At 35.2% G+C, this 12,892-nt stretch overlaps 1 protein-coding gene across 1 annotated transcript in view; it reads right to left on the reverse strand.

Annotated features, from left to right (window-relative positions):
• brinp1 (bone morphogenetic protein/retinoic acid inducible neural-specific 1) overlaps positions 1–12,892 on the reverse strand; it is a 312,756-nt gene that overhangs the window by 126,338 nt on the left and 173,526 nt on the right. The gene's annotated exons all lie outside the window — the stretch shown is intronic.

Below are 12,892 nucleotides of genomic sequence, written 5' to 3' on the forward strand. Positions count from 1 at the left end.
TTGCTCAATCAGGTCAACTTTCTGAACTATGCTACATATTGGCTTTTTAACATTTTCGCTTACATTTATGGGCATTTTCACATCATATGATACAAAATTATTTCATTTTTCTTGCAATATATGAGTTCTGAAGATTTTACTTTTGCCAATTTATGATTAATGTTTTTTTTTTTAATATTACAGGTGAATGAAATGGCTTCGCCTAGAAGATCTTGCAAAAATAAGCCTGACGTATTCTGCTACATCTGCGGTGAATACACCATTGTACCTAACAGGAATCCTGTTAGAAAATGATTTTTTTCTCTTAAAACCTATTTTGGGGTGAGAACTAATAATAAATCAACTGATAAAGTCACAAAAATGTAATCAATTTGTGAGAAGATCAAATTTTTCAAAATCAATTAGCAAAAAAACCTGACCTGATTGAGAAAAAACAGATGTCATTTTTTGGATTTAGCGGTGCAAAATGGTCCAAATTCAGTTGAAAAACCTAGATAACTTGCAAAAACATTTTTTTGTAACCCGTGTAATCTATAACTAATGACAACACCATTTTTTTCTCTTTTGATTTAGTGCAAAAAACATTAAATTGTGAAAATGTTAACATTAACAAACTATCCTTAACAATAAAATGTGAATAACCTGAATATGAACAACCTGAAATTTCTAAAGAAAATTAATGCAATTTTAATAACAATAATTCTGCCCTGTTACTAAATATTTTGTGCCTTTGTAGATCTGATCTGTATTGCATATGTATAAATGATAAGTTGAGGCATAATATGATAAGATTGTACTTAGATTCTTAACAAATTTCTTTTTTTTTTTTTCAGGTTATTCACATCCTTTTTGCTTGGATAATTTGTAAACCTCAATATTGGCATAATTGAATGTCATTTTTTTTGCACTAAAACAATTTGGAGTTGCTATTATTTATTGGCTATCATGCTATTTTTTTAATGGTCCGGCCCACTTCAGATGAAATTGGGCTGAATGTGGCCCCCGTAAGAAAATGAGTTTGACACTCCTGCATTAGTCTTTCCGTGCTTTCACACCAAAATCACTTCCCTCACGGTGAACAACTTCGAAGATGACTCCATCACAAGCAGTCCATTTGTGTACATACTGAACTGAAATGTCACTCGGGCCTTTTCAGAATTTTGTGGCGAAGTGCATTGTGGGAATGGAAGTTCCACACAGCCACAGTGTCCTCCACCGGGTTAGAAGAAATGGAAGGAATTGCTGTAAGTCGGTTGTCATCTTGTGATACTTTTAATTGTGTGATCGTGAAAAACAATACTTAGAGCACAGGTGTCAAACATGCGGCCCGGGGGCCAAATCCGTCCCGCCAAAGGATCCAATCTGGCCCCTGGGATGAATTTGTGAAATGCAGAAATTACACTGACGATATTAACAGTCAAGGATGTTAGAATCATTTTTGGTCAATTCAATCTCAAGTGGATCCGACCAGTAAAATCCTGCCATAATTGCCTATAAATAATGAAAACTACAATTTTTTCTCTTTGTTGTAGTGTTAAAAAAAAGTAAAATTACACCAAAATTTTTACATTTCGTCAGCTTCCTGATAAAACCTGCTATGTGACTTTTGGCAAATTTTACAGGAGAAACAAAAAACTGTTTATATAACAGGAAACTGTGAAATATGACAAAAAAATATCTGTTCCTTTAATGTTGGTACTTATGATGGAATGTAAACAACTTTCACAGGAGACTGAAATTTGAAGCTGTAATAGGGGAGATAGCAGGGTTTTATTCCCAACCAAAAATGTCACTTAGCAGGTTTTATTAGGAAGCTGACGATTTACAGACTAGCCTTTTGCAAAAAATGTGAATAACCTGAAATTTCTTAAGAGAAGTATGTGTATATATTGTACCAATATTCTGTCTCTTACTAAATGTTTTGTGTATTTGTAGATCCACTGTGATCTGTAAGTTATGATGCATGTATAAATGATAAACTAAGGCATAATATTGTTAAAATTGCAATTATTTTTGGTTAGAATTTTCAGGTTCATATTTGTTCATGTTATGTTCAAGTACGGTTCGTAGATGTAAACATTTTCATTACGGAATTTGACTTTTTTTCATTCAAAAACAGAAAAAAAACTTTGGAGTTGACATTATAAGTTCTTATCCTATTATTTATATTATTTACTGGTCTGGCCCACTTTAGATCATAATAAGGCTATATGTGGGCCCTGAACTAAAATGAGTTTGACACCCCTGACTTAGAGCATCAGTTTCATGGCAATTTCAGAATATGTCATTGTGTATCTTATCATACATAACTCACAAGCATACAGGGTATGGCCGGGCCCTCATCGCTCACTCGCTCTTAACAGTACGTGTATGATCAGCCTACACAATGAAAATACCATGAAACTGATGTCTAAGTTTCGTTTTTCACGATCTTACAATTAAAAATATTATAAGATGACAATTGACTTCCAGTGATTCCTTCCATTTCTTCTGACCCTGTAGCGTACATGGTTTCACTGGTTGTTGTCGCCATGTTTGTTGCTGCTACAGCTGCGTGGAATTCTCCTTCCCACAATGCACTTTACGGCAAAATTTCCGAAAAGCCCCTAGTGACTTATCGGTTTGGTATGTAAACAAACGGACTGGTTGTGCTGGAGTTATCTTTGAAGTTGTTCACCATGAGGGAAGTGAGCACGGAAAGACTAATGGATTAGTGATAATTAGGATATAAGTGGGGTTTGACAAATTTGAAGCAAAATTAGTGATGAAAAGTCGTACACTGCTTTGAACTTTTCTTAATGGTCAGAGTTTGGCAAACACAGCGAAACATTTCATAAATCTAGATGCAGAAGATTCAGATTAATTGCAATGACAAAAGATGTGTTCACTAGGAATGAGGAAAATTCAGTAAAATAACAAAACACTGAACAGTCTGTTTGTCCATAATACTTGTAATGAACAGGATAAAGGATGTAGATTATGATAATGGTAATCATCAAAATATAGAATGACATCACATCAATTCTATTCATTAAAGAGGACTAATATAGAAATATTACTATTACTGGGTAGTATGTTGGCATTACCTTAACATCTATACACAAAACAGTGTAAATCTGTGTAAATTTACTTAAAAATAATTACAAAAAAGATTCTTGATACTAGAATTGGTCATTATTTTTTTCTGTATTTTATATATATACAGGGTGGGGAAGCAAAATTTACAATGAACATTTAGTTGTTTTTTTCTCAGCAGGCACTACGTCAATTGTTTTGAAACCAAACATATATTGATGTCATGATCATACCTAACACTATTATCCATACCTTTTCAGAAACTTTTGCCCATATGAGTAATCAGGAAAGCAAACGTCAAAGAGTGTGTGATTTGCTGAATGCACTCGTCACACCAAAGGAGATTTCAAAAATAGTTGGAGTGTCCATAAAGACTGTTTATAATGGAAAGAAGAGAATGACTATGAGCAAAACTACTACGAGAAAGTCTGGAAGATACTATTAAAGAAGAATGGGAGAAGTTGTCACCTGAATATTTGAGGAACACTTGCGCAAGTTTCAGGAAGCGTGTGAAGGCAGTTATTGAGAAAGAAGGAGGACACATAGAATAAAAACATTTTCTATTATGTCAATGTTCTTGTGGCAAATAAATTCTCATGACTTTCAATAAACTAATTGGTCATACACTGTCTTTCAATCCCTGCCTCAAGATATTGTAAATTTTGCTTCCCCACCCTGTATATATTTCTATATTTTTTCAGTATTGTGGATGAGTTATGATTTTCCTTCATTTTTTTCTGACACCATGAACACAACACAAAAACTTAATTAAAATGTTTTTCTTAACTAAAACCTTCCACCAAATATCTGTAACATCAATAACCAACAACAACAATAACTGAGAAGTAACATTTGTGAAGGTCGCGTCATTTATTAAAGAATAACAACAATTTTGATGAAAACAAAGCATTGCTGAAACAATGTCAATGAACAGACTGTTTCATCAAATAAACCTGCTTTTTTTCAGTGTTTTTTCCTGTTTTCGTACTATCCTGAACATGTACCGCTCAAGCTTTTCTAAGCAGCGTATTTCAGGAGTTCTATTAAGTGTAGGACTGAAGAACAGCAAATATCCGATTAAAATGGTAAGGCAGACAGTTCTAGTGTTACTTTATCACACAAACACTTCTTCAAGTAAGCAAAGCCAGAAAACAAAAGCTGAACTCGCTATAAGTGTAGATTCACTGATTATCTCCAACATTTGTTGAAGAAAAAACAAGAATCAGTGGCATCCTGCCTCTTTCTACTCCAGGAAAATAATATTGATGGATGCTAAAAATTTACAGCACCACCAGATTGCTCCAAAGCTGTGCAAATGTTGACAAAAAGTTGACAAAAGTCAGAATTTCACTGACTGTAGCGTTTGTTGGAAAGTAGTATTTTCTGTGAAAACAGGGACAGAACTTTGTCAGGAGTTGGTGGTAGCTCATGAAGAAGTGCGAATTTTGATTTTGCACTTTTTTTTTCGGCTAAAATTTGCTTAGAGTTCTTATTTATGTCTCTGTGCATAAGAAATCAATATAAGTGAATCCCCAAAGGAACTTTGTGTTGGTAAATGCAAGTTATGCAAATTTACAGGATTTCAGTTCTGTTGCAACATGTTGATGGTCATATGAACTATGTTTTCAGGTCAAAAATGTCCAATTTCATCACAATTAATGCTAGATTTTCATGTTACAAATGGCCAAGTTATATTTTAACTGAATTTACCTGAAAAACAAATACTCTATTCTTTTAGATTCCCCAATTTTCTTACAAGATTATATACTACAGGGTGGGGAAGCAAAATTTACAATATTTTGAAGCAGAGATTGAAAGACAGTGTATGACCAATTAGTTTATTGAAAGTCATGAGAATTTATTTGCCACAAGAAAATGTACATAATAGAAAATGTTTTTATTCTATGTGTCCTCCTTCTTTCACAATAACTGCCTTCACACGCTTCCTGAAACTTGCGCAAGTGTTCCTCAAATATTCGGGTGACAACTTCTCCCATTCTTCTTTAATAGTACCTTTAAGAAAGTTGACATTGCTGTGTGATGTTCTATTGGTAGCATGTTCTAAACGCCCCAAATAGCAGAATCCAGAGGGTTTAGATCTGGGCTAGAAGGCGGCTATAAACATGATTCACAAAAATTGCTCAAGTTGGATTTGTTGCTGTTGTCAGCAAGTGTTTTGGTGTTCTTGTGTAAGATTTGAACTTCAAATCATATTTTACTGCATTTCTAACGGTCTTGTTGTCTACCTCAAGTTCAATTGCCATTTTTTTCATGGATTTGGTTGGATCCTTTTGGATTTTGGATTTGAGAGCTTTAATAAAAGCTTTGGTACGTTTTTTGTTGCTTCCTCCACTTCCAGACTTTCTCGTAATAGTTTTGCTCATAGTCATTCTCTTCTTTCCATTATAAACAGTCTTTATGGACACTCCAACTATTTTTGAAATCTCCTTTGGTGTGACGAGTGCATTCAGCAAATCACACACTCTTTGACGTTTGCTTTCCTGATTACTCATATGGGCAAAAGTTTCTGAAAAGGTATGGATAATAGTGTTAGGTATGATTATGACATCAATATATGTTTGGTTTCAAAACAATTGACGTAGTGCCTGCTGAGAAAAAACAACTAAATGTGCAATGTAAATTTTGCTTCCCCACCCTGTACATATCACATTTTATTTTTACAGGTTGCAATATGGAGTATGGTGCTGATCCATCCTGCTTATGTTACGCCAATACATACATTAAGAATGTCACACGTCACTTTTTAAATCAGCAGTTTTCTAATAAGAAGCATTTTTATAAAGAAATAACAATTCTATATTGTTATTTACTCTTTAGTATGATGATAAACTATACAATAAATAATTCTGATCCTAGTTTTTGCACAGGGATCATTTGTGGAAACGGTGACATGGCTGCCGAGCATCAGTATGATGGGATCCGTAACAACCATGTCACATCCGTCCACTGCCACATTTTGTGTTTTTGTGTCAGCTGTTATTGCTTTAGATCCACAATACTAACATTTATGAATAAGAGGAGAATTAGCAATAGTAAGTATATAAGTTTATTACTAATAAAGTACTGGTACTGACCAGATCATCATGGGTAATGTCACGTCTGTCCACCAGCAAAAGTTTTCACATACACGTGCTATTCAAAATCCAATATTTCTGAAAATATAGCTTCCACTGTCAAATAATATCAGTAGTCTGTGCACAAATGTATTAGCATGATTTCAACACAGTTCTATGCATTTCTTACAACTTTTTTTTTTTTTTTTTGACAAAAATGGCCACTCATTTGACCCCCTAAGTAAATTTTAGCCATTTTCAATATTCATGAAGCCAAAACGTGATTATTTGATTAATTCCATGTTCCATACTGCCCAGTGCTGGTTCACACAGATGTTTTTATTCAGTGCACTTCTACTTCATTACTTCCTGCAGACAGAGCATTAGACCTGAAAACGTTCCACCCCGGTAACCCGGTGCATGAGGGTGAAGACATGGGAAGAGGCAGTGAGTCCTTAGGATGTTGGGAGACGCAGAAAGAGAGAAGACAAGTTTTAATTACTTTTCATTTAACTGTTTAGTCTGCGTGTGCTCATCACTGTGCCTCCAGGACACCTACACTCCTGCTGTTTTTCTCCAGTTGCCGGTGAATTCCTATAGACGTGAGAAGCACTTTGATGTCAAGTTACTCGTTATTTTTCCAACAGACTGCATGTGTTGTATTTTGTTTACAATGATGGATTACAAGCATGAAGCAGTCTTATTTTTGCATTTATAGTATACCCTGCGTATCATTTATATAAAACTAACCACTGTCTTGCTTTTCAAAATCAGCTGCGTGTGCACCTGGGTCGTGTATCTTAATGAAGCCTGGCTCTATGCAAATTAGCATTTGTTCCATATTATGGTGGTTGTATAGTCCCAGGAGAAAAAAATGTACAAAAAAAAAGTATTTGTGCAATTTTCATGCATCGACACTAATCTAATAATTTATTCGAATAATAGGCTCGCAGAAAAGGCTGAAATCTAATGCTCAACTTGGACGTGCGCTCTACGTTTCAGATCTTCCTTATTGATAGGTACAATAGGAGGCGACGCATTGTTGCAGGATGAAAATCCATACTATTGTGTGACATTCCAATTTCTCTGTGGTGTAGCCTATTTTTACATCTGCAATCTGCTTTTCTGCTAAGAATTGTGCAATTGCAGACCCATGGAAAACCAGAGGAGTCTAAATAATTATGATCACCAAGGCTTGAAATTAACACCAGCAAACTCACCCCGTGTAGGTGAAAATTTGTCTGCAGCAGGTAACACAGGTTTACCTGCAGCTCTGCCTGGTGATGTTTTTTATCAGAGTTGTTTATTTCACTTCATGTATAAAACCTACAAATATTCTCCATGCATTTTTTTTTTTTTGGCCAAAACAAACAAATGCCAATTAACCGCTCATTTGTCAATCTTTGCTGCAGAATGATTGGATATAGTGCAGTTTGCTTGGTATTCACATAGCACAGAAGTGGTTTCTTTGTTGTAAATGTGCACCATGCTGTGGTAAGCAAGCCAAATGTAAAACAGCTTGGAAGTAATGGCATAATTTCCACAGTGTGTTTGTCTCAGTGACTGTGTCCTTTTTTTCCCCCTACATTTTCTATTTGGCATATTTACTTGTAATTGTAACTTGCTTGAAATAATACAAGAACTAAACCGATTGCATTTCACAGTCAATAACAAACAGTCAGTTGTTCTCAGAGTCAGAGATCCTGAGATGGAAGGAATGTATATACTGTACATTTCTTTGGTTTGCCTTTGTGGTTTTTTTTTTATGATGAAGGGCAGACATATTAATCAAGTTGACATTCAGACATATGCTGGAAGCCGAGTGCACTTAAAGGTTTGTCCCAGCTTTGTTTCTTAGATGTACTGCCAAGAGGCCAATGAGCAATGTCAGACACCTGACATGGGCCGTTGTCGTACTCGCTGAGTCAGCATTATTTCTTTACCATATATGTGTACAAATAGGATTAACGGGTGCATTGCTCACATCCCAATGAATGAATGCAATGGGTTTTTTCGTGATCTTGCTTCTTTTTAATATTGTGTTGGATATTCTTCTTATACATTTTGTTGTATAAATAGCCTCTTATTGTATGAAATTAAAGAAAACGACTACTAACCATATACTGTAGATGGACCAACCGTGACATCTCCCATTGGTTTCTGACTTTACATTTTGAAGCCAGTAGTTATTTAGTGATTTAGCTACTGCTATGTTGTCTTTGTGGAGAATGAAATGACTGCATTTGGATAAATGGGTGGAGCTTCAGGAGCCTGAGGAGTCAGAGTTTAGCTAATGCTAGACATTAGCTTACTGACTCATCAAGACTTCACCAAAATCATTTCACAGTCTTGTTAGTGGAGCTGACTCCCTTCAACTACTCTAAAGTCCAACTCAGTAGTCAAGTGGGTTGTCATACAGACCTGTCAATCAAATTCCAGACACTAAGGGTGTATTCACACATGAAAAGTTCTTAGGTCCGCTTATTTGATTTGAATCGAATGCAGACTTTTTTTTCTTGTTTGGGTCGGATCACATTCTCATTGCACTTTTTGCTAGAGGACCAAAACTTGTAAACAGAAGCACACATGTGACAAACTGCACTGGCATTGGACAGAAAAGTCGGGGGTGAATCAGAGACGGCGGACGTTGATGAAAACAAACATGGAGGTCCCATGTGCAGGTATCATTTTTGGAATATGCATTCTATTTTAACAGGCACAAGTTTAGGAAAATAATATTAACTGTCAAGAACAGCTCATTCGGAGCCAGTTTTATAATATTGACATCTGACAAAGACATCCAATCTCCTTATTGCTCCATGTCTGTCCTCGGCTCATGGCTGCTGCTGCTGTGAGCTTTGACTACCCATGTGGCTCGGCTACTTCCAGCGGCAGCGGTGGCTTGTCAAGCACAAAAGGTGCATGGTTCCTTGGTTTGTTTGGGCTGGAGGCCGGTTATGTTCACACCAGAGGTGAACCGGCCCAGAGTCTGTTTGGAAGTGGACTGAGACCACCTAGAAGATGTGGTCTCATTCCGCTTTCTTGGTTCAAATCAGAATTTGCATGTTTGTGTTCACACACACACACAAAAAAAAAAGTCCGGACTTTCTGAGGAAACAAACTCTGGTCTGTTTTAAACAGACCAAATCAAGTAGGTGCGAACACACCGTAAGACTTAGATGTGATTAATGGAAGAAAAATGGAAAGATGGACCACCAGATTATAGATTATTTATCTAAAGTTCCAGTCTTCCCACTGCATCTCTGGAGCTCAGCCACAGTGATCTTTGGTTCTTCTTTACCTCTCTCACCAAGGCACTTCTCCCCCGATTGCTCAGTTTGGCCGGACAGCCAGCTTTAGGAAGAGTTCCGGTCATCCCAAACATCTTCCATTGAAGGATTATGGAGCTCTTCGGGCAGTTCTTTCGACCTGACATGCACTGTGAGCTGTACGGTCTTATATAGACAGGTGTGTGCCTTCCCTAATCAAGTTCAGTCAATTTAATTAAACACAGCTGGACTCCAGTGAAGGTGTAGAACCATCTCAAGCATGATCAGAAGAAAAGGACAGCACCTGAGTTAAATATATGAGTGTCACAGCAAAGGGTCTGAATACTTATGGCCATGTGATATTTCTTATTGATATTTTTCAGTTTTTTTCTGCCATGGGGTGCTGTGTGTACATTAATGAGGAAAGAAAATGAACTTAACCCTTTCATGCATGAATTATGAAACCCTTAATCAATATTTTTTTCCTGAGTGTTTTTATTCCTCTTGAGGCATGAAAAAAACATGCCTAAAGAAAATTTTCTTCTGAACCTTTTTTTCATGGAGCCGCAAAAATGTCCACTCAGCTGGACACCACACGTTTAAATTTTTGAAGCAAATAAACATGTATTTACTGATATATTGTGTGAAAACTATGAAATAAAAACATTTTTAATGCTGATTGTAGGTAATTCATTTCTCAGACAGGGGTAGTTGTTTGTTTACATGCTTTACTAGTTTGTCTGATAAATGAATTACCTACAATAATTATATGTGGAAGACAGTATGAACCCTTATCAGACATTTTTAATGCTGCTAATCTAATGTTTTCTCACATTTTAACACTCTAATACCAGTTATTACTCAATTCATAGAGATATAATGCAAAAAAAACCAACAACTTTTGTTTAAAAAAAAATATTAATTACAGACTAATATCAATAAAAGCAATTGATTTACACTTAAACATGTTACTCTAGATCAGGTTTATCAAGGACAGTAAAATTACAGTAATGGTATGAATTGCAGTGTATGAGATGATACATAAGCGTCCACTGTCTTGGCTGATACGGAACTAAAACAACAAATCCATGAATATACAAGAGAACAGCTGTAGAGAAGCTGTCCACTGTAGTGACCACTATGCATGAAAGGGTTAAAGGAGCCGAGGTCCTTCCCCCTTTACTGTAGCCTAAGATTATTTCCATTGCCAATTAATTTGTTGGTTAATTTCTCAATTAAATCATTGCTAGTTTGCACTATAAATTGCCAGAAAATGGTGAATAAACATGGTCTTCAAATGATTTATTTGATTATATAAAGATAACTAAAGTTTATCATCACAAGGTAAACTTAATAAATAAATAAACCACATCTAAGAGGCTGGAATCAGATTTTGGGCCATTAAAAAAAAAAAAAAAAAAAATACTCAAAAACATTTGTTTGAAAATCCAAAGAATTGGTGGTTATTTTAATAGTTGGCAAGTAATCTACTACTCAAACTTTTGTTTCAGCTGTAAACTAAATATTAATCCAAGTCAACACTGCATAAAATATGTAACATTTAATATAAAATAAAATCCTGGTTCAGCCATCACCTCTGACACACTGGTGGTGTGTAGTTCTGCCTACAGAGACTCTGCCCTCCTACGGTTTTTGTCCAGTTTTACTTGTATTTTTCTGTGTTTGTGATATCTATGGGGTCAAACTTTATCGATCTCTGAGTTTTCACCTCCAGCCAATAACAGCACTTCATATGCTATGAACGGGACAATGTTCGAGGCTGAATTAACTCTTTAGCACACCCTGCGCATATGCAGTTTGGATGGCTGTAACTCTTTCACTGTTTATGCAACTGGAAAAATTCCAATGGTTTCTGAAACCTGAGACGTTGTGCTTTATAAGTTTTATTAGATCATTACAGTAATTTCACTCATGCCTGTACTAGAAGCTGGAGAAAAGGCTGTTAAAGCAGTATTATAACATGCAGTAAATTGTAAATGATTGCTAGATTTTGAAAGAAAGAAAGGAAATGAAATGAAACATCGTTAGACAGGTAAATATTTTAAAATATGTGTGTAGTTATTTAGAACATTTGAATTTATTAAAGATTATTATGTAAATTATGTCTCTCATCACATGTCTAAGGGCCCCCATTTAGAAGCTGAGGACTGCTTCTGGGGTGTCCTATTACAAAATGTATCTTGTAAATTAATTGTTGATTTTGACTGTTTGTAATAATTTTGTAATTGATTGATTGATTGAAAGATCGGGAAAAGTGCAAACAAGGTTATGATAGTTTTGGGTTTTTCATTATAGTTTAGTTTTATTTCGTTTTGACTTTTTTTTCTCTAATTCAGTTAGTTTTAATTAGTTTTTAGAGCAGGTTTGCTAGTTTTTATTAGTTGTTTTTTTTCTGAATGCTTAGTTTTAGTTTAGTTTAGTTCTAGTATTAGTTTCAGTTTTTTCATATATTTTATCTTCCTCGCCATCCTACTCAAAGAAATTAGTGAGGTGCGGATCAGTGGGTTACCCTGGACACTTTATTTGGGGGTGGGGTTAGGGCGGCTCATTGACCGAGCAGACACACAAACATATGTACAGTATGATGTATAAATTCTCTATAGCAGGTTGGGGGGGGGGTGATGTAGGTGGGGGTGCGATCCATACACAACGCCACTTATGTGAAAACAAAACTGAAACTTTCCATTCTTTTACCGTTCGCCTCCTTACTTCTATACCTCTGTTATACCGCTGATCTTAGATGAAATTTTCACGTTCTGTCCGATATCAACATTGACAAAGACGAAAACTAAGGGAACTTTATGCATAATTTTTATACGTTTTAGTTAGTTTTATAAGCACACAATACAGGTTCCGTTAGTTATTGTTTTTTTCTTTTAATTATAGTTTTTATTTATTTCAGTTAACAAAATGTTTTTTCAATTCTAGTTTTCGTCATTTCGTTAGTTTTCGTTAATGATAATAACCTTGCTGTAAAATGGGCAAACAGACTCACTTATAGCATATTTTCTAACCTTTCAGTTAGTCAAAATAAGAAAAAAAGTCCAGACGGACCATTTTAGGCTTAGGGTTTAAAGCAGGGGTGTCAAACTCATTTTGGTTCAGGGGCCACATTTAGTCCGATTTGATCTCAAGCGGGCCAGACCAGTAAAATAATGACTTAATAACCTATAAATAATGACAAATCAATGTTTTTGTTTTTGTTTTAGTATGAAAAAAACCCAATACAATTATGAAAATATTTACATTTTACAAAAAAGATGTGAATAACCTGAAAAAACAGAAATTTCATTTGAAAAATTAGTGCAGTTTGAACAATATTATACCTCGACTTATTATTTATGCATGTACATTTATACACAATGTTACATAAACATTTGGTAACAGGCAGAATATTGTTAAAATTTTGGAGTTTGGAACTAAAATTTGAACAATTTCTACAATATTAACATA

The sequence above is a fragment of the Sphaeramia orbicularis genome, chromosome 12 (assembly GCF_902148855.1).
Source record: "Sphaeramia orbicularis chromosome 12, fSphaOr1.1, whole genome shotgun sequence".
In the NCBI taxonomy this organism is placed as follows: Eukaryota; Metazoa; Chordata; class Actinopteri; order Kurtiformes; family Apogonidae; genus Sphaeramia; species Sphaeramia orbicularis.